General features: G+C 40.5%; 1 pseudogene; it reads right to left on the bottom strand.

Moving 5' to 3' along the window:
• Positions 1–4,029: 4,029 nt before the first annotated feature.
• LOC105526112 overlaps positions 4,030–11,912 on the bottom strand; it is a 37,044-nt pseudogene continuing 29,161 nt past the window's right edge.

Raw genomic sequence — 11,912 nt, 5'->3', positions numbered from 1 at the left:
TGCGGTGTTTGGTTTTCTCTTCTTGTGATAGTTTGCTAAGAATGATGGTTTCCAGCTGCATCCATGTCCCTACAAAGGATGCAAACTCATCCTTTTTTATGGCTGCATAGTATTCCATGGTGTATATGAATAGACACTTTTCAAAAGAAGACATACATGTGGCCAACATGCATATGAAATAAAGCTCAATATTCCTGATTACTACAGAAATGCAGATCAAAGCTACAATGAAATACCATCTCATAGCAGTTAGAATGGTTATTATTAAAATCTCAAAAAAATAAAAAACACTGGCAAGCTTGTGGAGAAAAGAGAACATTTCTCTTGTAAAATTAAAATAGAGCTCATTAGCTTGTCTTTTCTATTTTATTTTATTTTTTTCTTTTTGAGACAGAGTCTTTCTCTGTTGCCCAGGCTGGAGTGCAGTGGCAACATCTCTGCTCATTGCAACCTCCGCCTCCTAGGTTCAAGCAATTCTCCTGCCTCAGCCTACCAAATAGCTGAGACCACAGGTGCACGACACTATGCCCGGCCAATTTTTGTATTCTTAATAGAGACGGGGTTTCCCCATGCTGGCCAGGGTGGTCTCGAATTCATGACCTCAGGTAATCTGCCAGCCTTAGCCTTTCAAAGTGCTAGGATTACAGACGTGAGCTACCATGCCTGGCCAGCTTTTCTTTTAATATAAACATAAGAAATTAAAACCACATAAAATTGCAGCATTCTTTTCAAAATAAAACTGCAATCAATACTTGAATCTCTAAACTCTGAACTCCAAATGTTTTTTTTTTGAGGTGGTAGATCGTAATATTTTTATACCATTATTTATTGTTTGTGTCTGTGTCTTTCAAAAATAATAAACTGCAGCACAATATGATGTGAAGCATTGCTATATTAGAGGAAGTATTCCTGGCCCAGAAATGCTTTTTTTATAAGCAAGATTCTTATGATTATATTTGAGAAAGTAGGAGAAATAGATTTCACCTAGTTTAGAACAGTAATCTCTTTTCAATATTTCAAATTTAGGTGGCATTGTTATCAGTCTCCTAAAATGATTTGCTCCTTGCCTTTTAAAGCCTGAAGTAAGACTTCCTAAGGGTTACGTAAGTAGTTTCTTAAATAGCAGGACTTAATGGGACACCTACAGCTTGGTAACATGTAGGATGATAAAAGAGCTGTTCATACCACCTTCTATCATTAGGGTCCATTTCCTTTTATTATATGTTAATTAACACTGCTCTTCAAAATCTTCCTTTACATTAAAGAAACTTTGGTGATCAAAGCATATAGAGCACAGCCCTGCAAGTAGCTACTTTTAAAAAGAGGAGCTACTTTTAAAATCTACATTTTATGGAGATACAAGGTATTCCAAAAGTTTAGTGTAATTTTAAACTTTGATACATGTAGAAGTATAGCTGCTACAAACCACAAACCTTTACAAAAACTTGTTCAAAACCTTTTCTTTTTTTTTCCTTCTTTCTTTCTTTCTTTCTTTCTTTCTTTCTTTCTTTCTTTCTTTCTTCCTTCCTTCCTTCCTTCCTTCCTTCCTTCCTTCCTTCCTTCCTTTCTTTCTTTTTTTCTTTTTCTTTTTCTGTTTTTTAGACAGGGTCTGGAAGTTACCCAGGCTGGAGGGCAGTGGCATGATCATGGCCCACTGCAGCCTTGATCTCCTGGGCTCAAGTGATCCTCCCAACTCAGCCTCCAGAGTAGCTAGGACTACAGACACATGCAACCATATCCAGCTAATTATTTTTATTTATCATTATTTTTTTTACAGACAAGGTCTCACTATGTTGCCTAGACTGGTCTTGAACTCCCATGCTTAAGCAATCCTCTCACCTCAGCCATCCAAAGTACTGAGATTATAGGCGTGAATCACTAAGTCCAGTCCATTTCTTTTGCATTTAATTTTACATTTTTTAAAGAGGTGGGGTATCACTATGTTGTCCTGTTTGGAGTGCAGGAGCAATTCCTATAGGCACCATCATGGTGCACTGCAGCCTCCAATACTTGATCTCAAACAGTCCTCCAGCCCCAGCCCCAGAAGTAGCTGGGACTATAGGTGTGCACCACCACGCTCAGCTTCATTTTGCAAATTTTGAACATAAAGCTTTTAATTGTTTGCCTCAGTCAATGTCTGCTATCTTTGAAAGTGACTGAAACAAAAAAATTAAAAGTTTGCTATTCAGGAGACAAGTGCCGGGTGTGCCTGTAGTCCCAGCCACTCATGTGGCTGATGCTAGAGGATGGCTTGAGGCCAGAAGTTCTAGGCTGCAGTGCACCATGATTGCACCTATGAACAGCCACTGCACTCCAGCCTGGACAACACAGCAAGACCTCATCTCTTAAAAAAAAAAAAATACTTTCAAAGGATGTTTTTTAAAAGGTTTATGGCATTTATACTCATGCTTCAGTGCCTTCGAGGGCCCAAGCTGTATTACAGCTTAAAACCACTTTACTTTTTTTCCGTCGTCACTAAGCCACCATGTTGGTTGGCATTATGAAAATATCTATTAATACATTTATTTAACAAGGGAAAAATTATCAGAAAATTAGAAGCATCATTCTTAGTTCACAAGAAATGCAACATGGATCCCAATAGAAGTAGGAGAAGTCATTTATGCAGCCAACAAACATATGAAAAAATGCTCATCATCACTGTCCATTAGAGAAATGCAAATCCATGTCATGCCAGTTAGAATGGTGATCATTAAAAAGTCAGGAAACAACAATGCTGGAGAGGATGTGGAGAAATAGGAACACTTTTACACTGTTGGTGGGAGTGTAAACTAGTTCAATCATTGTGGAAGACAGTGTGGTGATTCCTCAAGGATCTAGAGCTAGAAATACCATTTGACCCAACAATCCCATTACTGGGTATATACCCAAAGGATTATAAATCATGCTACTATAAAGACACATGCACACATGTGTTTACTGTGGCACTATTCACAATAGGAAAGACTTGGAACCAACCCAAATGTCCATCAATGGATAAAGAAAATGTGGCACATATACACCATGGAATACTATGCAGCCATAAAAAAGGATGAGTTCATGTCCTTTGCTGGGACATGGATGAAGCTGGAAACCATCATTACGAGCAAACTATCACAAGGACAGAAAACTACATACCGCGTGTTCTCACTCATAGATGGGAATTGAACAATGAGAACACATGGACACAGAGAGGGAAACATCACATACCGGGGCTTGTTGGGGGGTGAGGGAATAAGGGAGGGATAGCATTAGGAGAAATACCTAATGTACGTGACGGGTTGATGGGTGCAGCAAACCACCATGGCACGTGTATACCTGTGTAAAAAGCTGCACGTTCTACACATGTACCCCAGAACTTAAAGTATAATAAAAAATAAATAAATAAATAAAAGAAGTAGATATCAATAACTGATACTGCCTCTGTTTATGCCCCCAAACATGCTAAAATGCTAAAGTAATGTTTGCAAAGAATATGAATGACAAATGTTATCCAGCAGCTTTTTGGTTTAAAATGATTGCCGATGACTAGCAGCTTCAATGGTAACAGTAGGGAGGAAGAACGCTTCAATATCTAACTATGGTGCTCCTAAGTGGCTTTGAGTACCATGTTTTAGTAATACTGCATTGATTCTAAAGGCATATGCAGCAAAATGTGGGGAGGGAGAAAAATTGGAAAAAACATAAAAGTTATATGGTTAGTGTCTTTAAAGTCTAAAAATTAAAACTATTGTTTAAAAAACCTTACATCGTTCACAGCTATCGGCCCACATAGTAAGCAAATACCTGTGTGTGAAAGGAACCTTCACTTTGGAGTGGTTTTTGTAACTCTGTTTAAATTTAAAAGGACAGAAGAATGTTTCGTTGCATTGACAAGGTCCCATTCTTTTCTATGGAGTATAACCCTTGTTGTCCATAAATCTCTCGAATTCGAGATCCATCCTTTTAATGAAAACACTAATTTTGCCGGGTTTTGAGCAGGAAAGGTGATATTTCTTCAATCTTTGTAGATAAAGGTGCCATGACGTGACGTTATAACCCCTCATATAACCTTCTCATAGGGGCTCTTCACAAGTCTTTGTCTTCACAATCTAGAAATAGCCTCTAGGTTCTGTGCTCTTTCTTTGCTAAGAGGAGCGAACAGAAAATTCAGGTTATTGTCACCTGCTAAGGAGCGAAGGTCAAAGTAGTATTTGGCATAAACACTGGCAGGAACATTAATATTAAACTGAAGAAACTCCAAAAACATGCCTTTCCATTTCATTCATGTCCTCAACTGTAATGTCCTTGAAGATCTGGCAGTAGTACATATTCCATACAGCCTGATCGTCCCAAATCTTGGAGGCAAGAAGAATGGCTCTCAGACCAATCCTTTTCCAGTTAGTGGGACAAATGTCGGTTTCAGCATAAGTTAAATTTTTTTCTAAGTAAACCAAAGTTACTATTGCACATTCAGCTGTTAGCTGTGCGGCACTAAAAGGAGTATGAACAAATCTGTAAATAAACTTGTGCTCAAGATCATACTTAAACTATTCTTCTGGAACCTTTTCTTGTGTAAGTGGATGTGATCTCTCATCAAAAATATCTAGGGATCTATTTGCATCTCTGTTCTTTATGTGGTGATATATTGCTAAGGTCACACATTTTACTGTGGTTCTAAGATTAGACTGGTTGATTGTGCTGTCATGTAGAAATATTGTTGAGCGTGAGCTATACTTTTTAGTAAGCTACCCTGGAGATACATGGTTTAAATGATTGCTCTTCCTGTTTTCTCTCACATCCGTTTGAGATTTGCGCCGGAAAATTGTGCTTGCCCTGGGATGGTCAGAAGGGTTTGACTCCAAAACTAAATCTTCCGGCATCTCGCGGTCGCTGAGGTGCTGCAGGTGGTGGCCCTCATCTTCTCCGAAATCAAACTCGGCAGGCTCCACAGCAGCAGGCACTACCGCCAAAGCGTCCCCGGACGCCGCCTCGCAGATGTCGGACGCGCGGACCCCGCGCGCGGGCCCAGCTTGGAGCTGGCATTGAGGGACACGCAACAAGTCAGCGTGTTCTCCGTGGGGCGCCTCCGCTCCTCTCCGCCGCCGTTGACGCCTTCGCTCGTCGGCTACTCCGCCTCGCTCAGCAGCAGCCCCCTCCCCCAACAATGGCGCGGCGATACCGCGCAAGCAGAGGCCATCTCGCCCAGGGTTCTCCCGTCCGCCCTGCGGCCCTGCCCTGGGCAGGGCTGGGGCCTGGGACACACCCCCGCCCCGCGCTGCTGCCCCCTCCCCGACCCGACTCGTCTGCCAAGAGAACACTTATATACTGTTGGTGGGAGTTCAGTCATGGTGGAAAGCAGTGTGGTGATTCCTCAAAGAGCTAAAAACAGAACTACTATTAAACTCAGTAATCCCATTACTGGGTATATACTCAAAGCAATAAAAATACTTCTACCGTAAAGACACATGTAAGTGTATATTCACCCCAGCACTATTCACAATACCAAAGACATGGAATCAACCTAAATGCTCATCAATCACAGACTGCATAAAGAAAATGTACATGTAGACCATGGAGTAATATGCAGCTATAAACAAGAATGAGATCATGTCCTTTGCAGGAACATGGATGGTGCTGGAGGCCATTTTCCTTAGCAAACTACTGCATGAACAGCGAGCAAAATACCGCATGCCCTCACTTATAAGTGGGAGCTCAATGATTGGAACACGTGGACACAGAGAGGGGAACAACAGACACTGGGGCCTACTTGAGGGTGGAGGGTGGGAGAAGAGAGAAGATCAGGAAAAATAATTATTGGGTACTAAGCTTAGTACTTATGTGATGGACTAATCTTTACAAAAAAAAAAATGACACAAGTTTACCTATATAACAAACTTGCACATGTACCCCTCACCTAAAATAATTTTTTTTTTAAATGAATTCCATGAGAAGTAAAGGAGGAGGCCTAGCCTGGCAACTCTTTGGAGTCATGATATCTGGGGATTTTAACTAATCACAGTTCAAAGTAAGACAACAGAATATTGTTGCTATGTTGCTACTAAAAAGAAATTGGAATGTCAGAGAGACCATTTTAGATTTGATGTTACGATGCAAGGCAAGTTGCAAAATCAGAGAATGGGAAATAGTGTAGGTGAGGGTGTGTGTGCATGCATGCATCTTAAGACCGAGGTAGGATGGTGTAGGTTGGTGTGTTAGTCCGTTTTCACATTGCTGATAAAGACATACCTGAGACTGGGCAGTTTACAAAAGAAAGAGGTTTAATTGGACTTACAGTTCCTTGTGGCTGGGGAAACCTCATAATCATGGCAGAAGGCAAGGAGGATCAAGTCAGATCTTACATGGATGGCAGTAGGCAGAGAGAATGAGGAAGACGCAAAAGCGGAAAACCCTGATAAAATCATCAGGTTTGTGAGACTTATTCACTACCATGGGAACAGTATGGGGGAAACCAGCCCCATGATTCAATTGTCTCCCACCGGGTCCCTCCCATTACACATGGGAATTATGGGAGTACAATTCAAGATGAGATTTGTGTGGGGACACAGAGCCAAACCATATTATTCCACCCCGGCCCTTGCCAAATCTCATGTCCTCATATTTCAAAACCAATCATGCCTTCCCAACAGTCCCCCAAACTCTTAACTCATTTCAGCATTAACTCAAAATTCCACAGTTCAAAGTCTCATCTGAGATAAGGCAGGCTCCTTCCACCTATGAGCCTGTAAAATCTGCAGAGAGGTAAACTAACATTTGTACAGCTATTTTTCCTCTGTGGGTATTTTCTGCTTTCTGGTTTGCATTAGGCTGAAAACACAGACATGGCTCCAGTCAGAAGGCTGCTGCTGAGAGTTAGAGAAACCAACAGAGCTTTTGGTAGTGCCTTGGTGCTGGAAAAACAAAACAGGAGAATATGACAGAGCCCAGGTACATGGGAAAGGCAGAGAACTGAGCCTATGAATAGCTGGTTTTCGCCTTAAGATGTTTACCAAATTCTGGAGCTTAGAAGGCTAAAAAGCTAAATAGAAAACTTTCAGAAAGTAAAGTGAAGATTTTGTCATTAAACTGTGTGAAGTCAAGGATTAAAATTCTGGACCCATCAAGGGTAAACATGCCAAATTCTCCATTGGAAACCCTGGAGAACTAACACCCCAGAAACCAGAGGTATTCTGGTTTACCATGAAAGAGAAAGAGTAAAAATAGCCAATAGAAACAAAACAGACCCATAGATGTTTTAGATATTACTGTTATCAGACAAGGACTTTTAAATAATTATGATTAATATGTTCACAAAAATAGAAAAGAAAAAGAGAAAAGATAGATGAAATGAGGAGAATTCCAGAGAGCTAAAATCTATTTGAAAGAACTAGATGGGAATTCTAGAAGGAAAAAAGTATAAAAATTGAAATAAAGATCTCAACAGACAGATTTAAAAGCAGCTTAGACCAATGAAATGGTCTAAAAGAAATGATTAGTAAACTAAAAGACATAAATATACTTCTCTCAATAGCTAGCAAAATAAGTAGACAAAAAGCCAGTAGTTGAGATGAGAAGGTTTCATAGATGATAGTCTGAGCAGATGATTGTTGGAAGTGTAATAAGGTATAGTATATGTGGGGTTGCTGGAGATGGGAGGTTGGGTAGGAGAAGTGGCAAAGAGATAGGCAGGTCTTCAGTATTAGAGAGAGCACAGCAGAGTGGAAGACATATGTAAGTTCAAATCCCAGCCTTATCACTTCAAGGTTATGAGACCTTGGGCATGTTTCTTAACCTTGGTTTCTTCATTTGTAAAATGAGGCTTAGAGTATTATCTATCTTAGAGGGTTGTTGTGAAAATCAAATTTAAATGAGACAATGTTTGTAAAGTGTGTAGATAGTGACAAGGCACAGAGTAGTTACTTGACAAATGGTAGCTGCTAACATTAGATGGCCTGGTATACTATGTAAGTTAGTAGTGTAAGGATTTAGATATTAAGAGCCAAGCAAAACTGTTTTCTGCCTATCTAACCTTCTATTTTAGGGGATGTAGGGAAAACTGGGACATAGAGGGAAACCTCATCCTTTTCTTCCATAAATCTGGCTTCCCATTTTTGTGGGCACAGAGTGTAAGAGGCAGTTTATGGCCCAGTATTATTTTTTGCTGGCTTTCAAAGGAACCAGGATAGAGGACAAGGCCTTGTGCCAGACCTTCTTTTCTAGGAACCCTTCTCTGCAAGCTGCAGGCTTTCTGGTTGACTCACTTGGTTTCTATGGGGATACGGGTCTTGCTAAGGAGAAAGCTAGAGCATCCTGTGGCTAGAATCAGCTCCTGTTTCTGATTCTACAGTACTAGGTGGGGGACTCCACTAATGCTGCGGTGTGAGGTTGGGTTACAGTAGTTTGTTTCTGCTCTAACTCAATGGATTCCACCTTTTCTGAAGAGAGGTTCTGAGGTTTCATATTTTTTGTAGGATTTTCTGACAAAGGCAAAGATAGCAGATGTGAAGTAGGGGCCTGTTTTCTCAGGCCAGGTTAAACATCCTCTCAGTTTCAGGACATGACACCAAACTTGATTTTGTCAATCACTTTTGACAAAGAGCCTGGTTTCTACAAGGACAGACTTTCTGAGAAGAGTGTGAATATGTTTACAGGTATTCTGTGATTATGTTTATCTTTTACAATTAGCTTAAAGGGCTTACTAAATACCTAGAATTGTTGGGAGTAAACTTGCAAAATCGAAATATTACTATGCCTTTATGATCCAAACAAACAAAAATAATAATTCCATTAGTAGTTGCAAAATGTAATAACATTGATTGAGTATACATTGTGCTTCTAAGGATATGAAAACACATGGATGATAAATAAAAATTACACTCACATTCTTGGGAAGACTTTGTATTGCTGTGACTAATGCACAAACATTAATTCCATGAATAGTTAAAAATCACATCTATTCTCTCAAAAATAATTTTCCTTTTAGACTTTTAGGACAGTGGTAGATAGGAGGCAAGATGCAGGTTTCACTTGGATGGACAGAAGAGCATGTAGACTTTTGCTCTAAGAACTACTGCAGGAACATACCAGGAAAACCAAAGAATTCACAGACCCTTTAAAAGAAGCAGTGTGCTGTGGCAAACTCCAAGAAGGAGCTGAAAAACTGAGTGCCCAAAGTGTGAGAGGGGGAAAGTCTGCCTCTGAACACACATCCTCAGTGGGGAGCCTGAAAATCCAGATCACAGGAGAAGGATTTAACCTTACCTAGAACTGAAACAAATTTAGAGAGCCAAGCAAAATACAAAAGTAGAAGAAGCAGTGGGAAGCACCCTGTAGGCACTCCTGGCCTGTAAGGAAGCCCAGAGAACCCATTTCTGACGTTATCTCACAGGGGTCTTTGGGGAGGGCTGCCAGTGGAACTGGGGAAAGACTACAGGGAGAAGGAAACTTCCAGCTGAACTTTGTAATAATTTTGACCAAATGCAAATTTTCCAGGGCAGAATCTGGGGGTGGAGGTGAACAAGAAATGCAGATAAGAGCACAGAAGCCACAGTGGGGAGGGGCAAAGCTGAAAACCCTGTTTGCTTTCTCAGCAAGAAAATCCGTTTGCTTTCTCAGCAAGGATGCTTGTAGCCTGGGGCAAGTTCCAAGCCCTGCTCACCAGCTGCCTTGACATAAACTTGTGCCATTGGGGGGGCATGGCAGGAGTGAGATTGGCCTTTCTGCCTGAATAGGAGCTGGGTGAGGCCTGTCACTGCTGGCTTTCCCCCACTTCCCTGGTGACCTGTATAACACAACAGAGGCAGCCATAATCCCCTGGGAACATAACTTCATCTGCCTGGGAAACACACCCCCATCCCCCACAGCGGCCACAGCAAGCCCCACCAAAGAAGAGTCTAAGGTTAGATATATCTAACCCTTTCCCCACCTGATGGTCTTTCTTTGCCCACCCTGGTAGCCAAAGACAAGAAACATAATCTCTTGGGAGCTGTATGGCCCCATGCACCACCTGAGAAACTCAAGTACTTATCCAGGCAACCCTAGGGTAAGCTTGTATGCTCTCTATACTACCACAGCTGATGCTCTCTTTTGAAAGTGCCACTTCCTAGCTTAGGGGCAACCAACTTAACCACTACAGCAACTCATAACAGAACAACCCTGCCCCATGAGAGGAGGAATCAACAGCTAATCCCACTGCCTGTAACATCCTGGCTAGCCAGAGGTCCTGAGGCTATCCACATGACAATTTTACAGCCAGCACAACCAGCAGTAGAGAAAAACAGCACACTAAACAAAACTACAATCGAGGTCCCACACAGTCCACTTCACTCCCCTGTTACCTCCACTGGAGTAGGTGCTGGTCTCCATAGCTGAGAGACCTGAAGATGGATCACATCACAGAACTCTTTGCAGACACTCCTCAGTACCAGCCCAGTGCCTGAAAACTCCATTGGTGGATAAACCCAGAAGAGAAATAACAATCACTGCAGTCTGGCTCTCAGGAAGCCCCGTTCCTAGGGAAACGGAGAGAGCATCACATCAAGGGAGCACCCTGTGGGACAAAAACAATATGAAAGTAGCCCTTGAGCCCCAAATCTTTCCTCTGATATAGTCTACTTAGATGAGAAGGAACCAGAAAAACAATTCTGGTAATATGTCAAAACAATGTTCTTTAACATCCCCAAAATGATCACACTAGCTCACCATCAATGGATCCAAACCAGTAATGAAACTTTGAATTGCCAGATGAATAATTCAGAAGATTAATTATTAAGCTACTCAGGGAGGCACAAGAGAAAGGTGAATACCAACTTAAAAATTTTTTAATGTTAGAGGATATGAATAAAGAAATCTCCAGAGAAATAGACAGCATAAATAAAAAACAATCACAACTTCTAGAAATGAAGGACACACTTAGAGAAATGCAAAATAAAACTGAAAGTCTCAATAATAGAATTAAACAAATAGAAGTAAAAACTTTAGAGCTGGAAGACAAGGTTTTGAATTAACCAAATCTGTCAAAGATAAAGAAAAAAGAATTTCAAAAAGTGAACAAATCTTCCAAGAATTTTGAGATTATGTTAAATGACCAAACCTCAGAATAACTGGTGTTCCTGAGGAAGAAGAGAAATCTAAAAAAAGTTTGAAAAACATATTTGAGGGAATAATTGAGGAAAACTTTCCTGGCCTTGCTGGAGATCCAGACATCCAAATACAAGAAGCTCAAAAACACCAAGAAAATTTATTGCAAAGAGATTATTGCCTAGGCACATATTTATCAGATTATCTGAAGTCAAGATGAAAGAAAGAATCTTAAAAGCTGTGAGGCAAAAGTATCATGTAACCTATAAAGCAAAACTAATCAGATTAACAGCTGATTTTTCAGCAGAAATCCAGGCTGGAAGGGATTGGGGTCCTATCTTTAGCCTTAAACAAAACAATTGTCAGCCAAGAATTCTGTATTCAGTGAAGCTAAGCTTCAAAAATGAAGGAAAGACACAGTCTTTTTCAGACAAACAAATGCTGACAGAATCTGCCACTACTAAGCCAGCACTACAAGAACTGCTAAAAGGACCTCTAAATCTTGAAACAAAATCTGAAAATACGTGAAAATAGAACCTTCTTAGTCAAAATACACAAAAATAAAACCTTCTTAGAGCATAAATCTCACAGGACTGATAAAACAATAACACAACAAAAAAATTGAAAGGTATTCAGGCAACAACTAGCGTGATGAATAGAATAGTGCCTCACATCTCGATACTAATGCTAAATGTAAATGGCCTAAATGCTCCACTTAAAAGATACAGAATAGCGTAATGGATAAGAATTCACCAACCAAGTATCTGCTGTCTTCAAGAGACTTAGTTAACATATAAGGATTCATATAAACATAAGGTAAAGGGGTGGAAAAAGACATTCCATGCAAATAGACACCA

This window comes from Colobus angolensis, unplaced genomic scaffold (assembly GCF_000951035.1).
Source record: "Colobus angolensis palliatus isolate OR3802 unplaced genomic scaffold, Cang.pa_1.0 Scaffold576, whole genome shotgun sequence".
NCBI classification, from domain to species: Eukaryota; Metazoa; Chordata; class Mammalia; order Primates; family Cercopithecidae; genus Colobus; species Colobus angolensis.
Note: the sequence above shows the minus strand (reverse complement) of the source record. Positions and strands in the feature narration are given on the sequence as shown.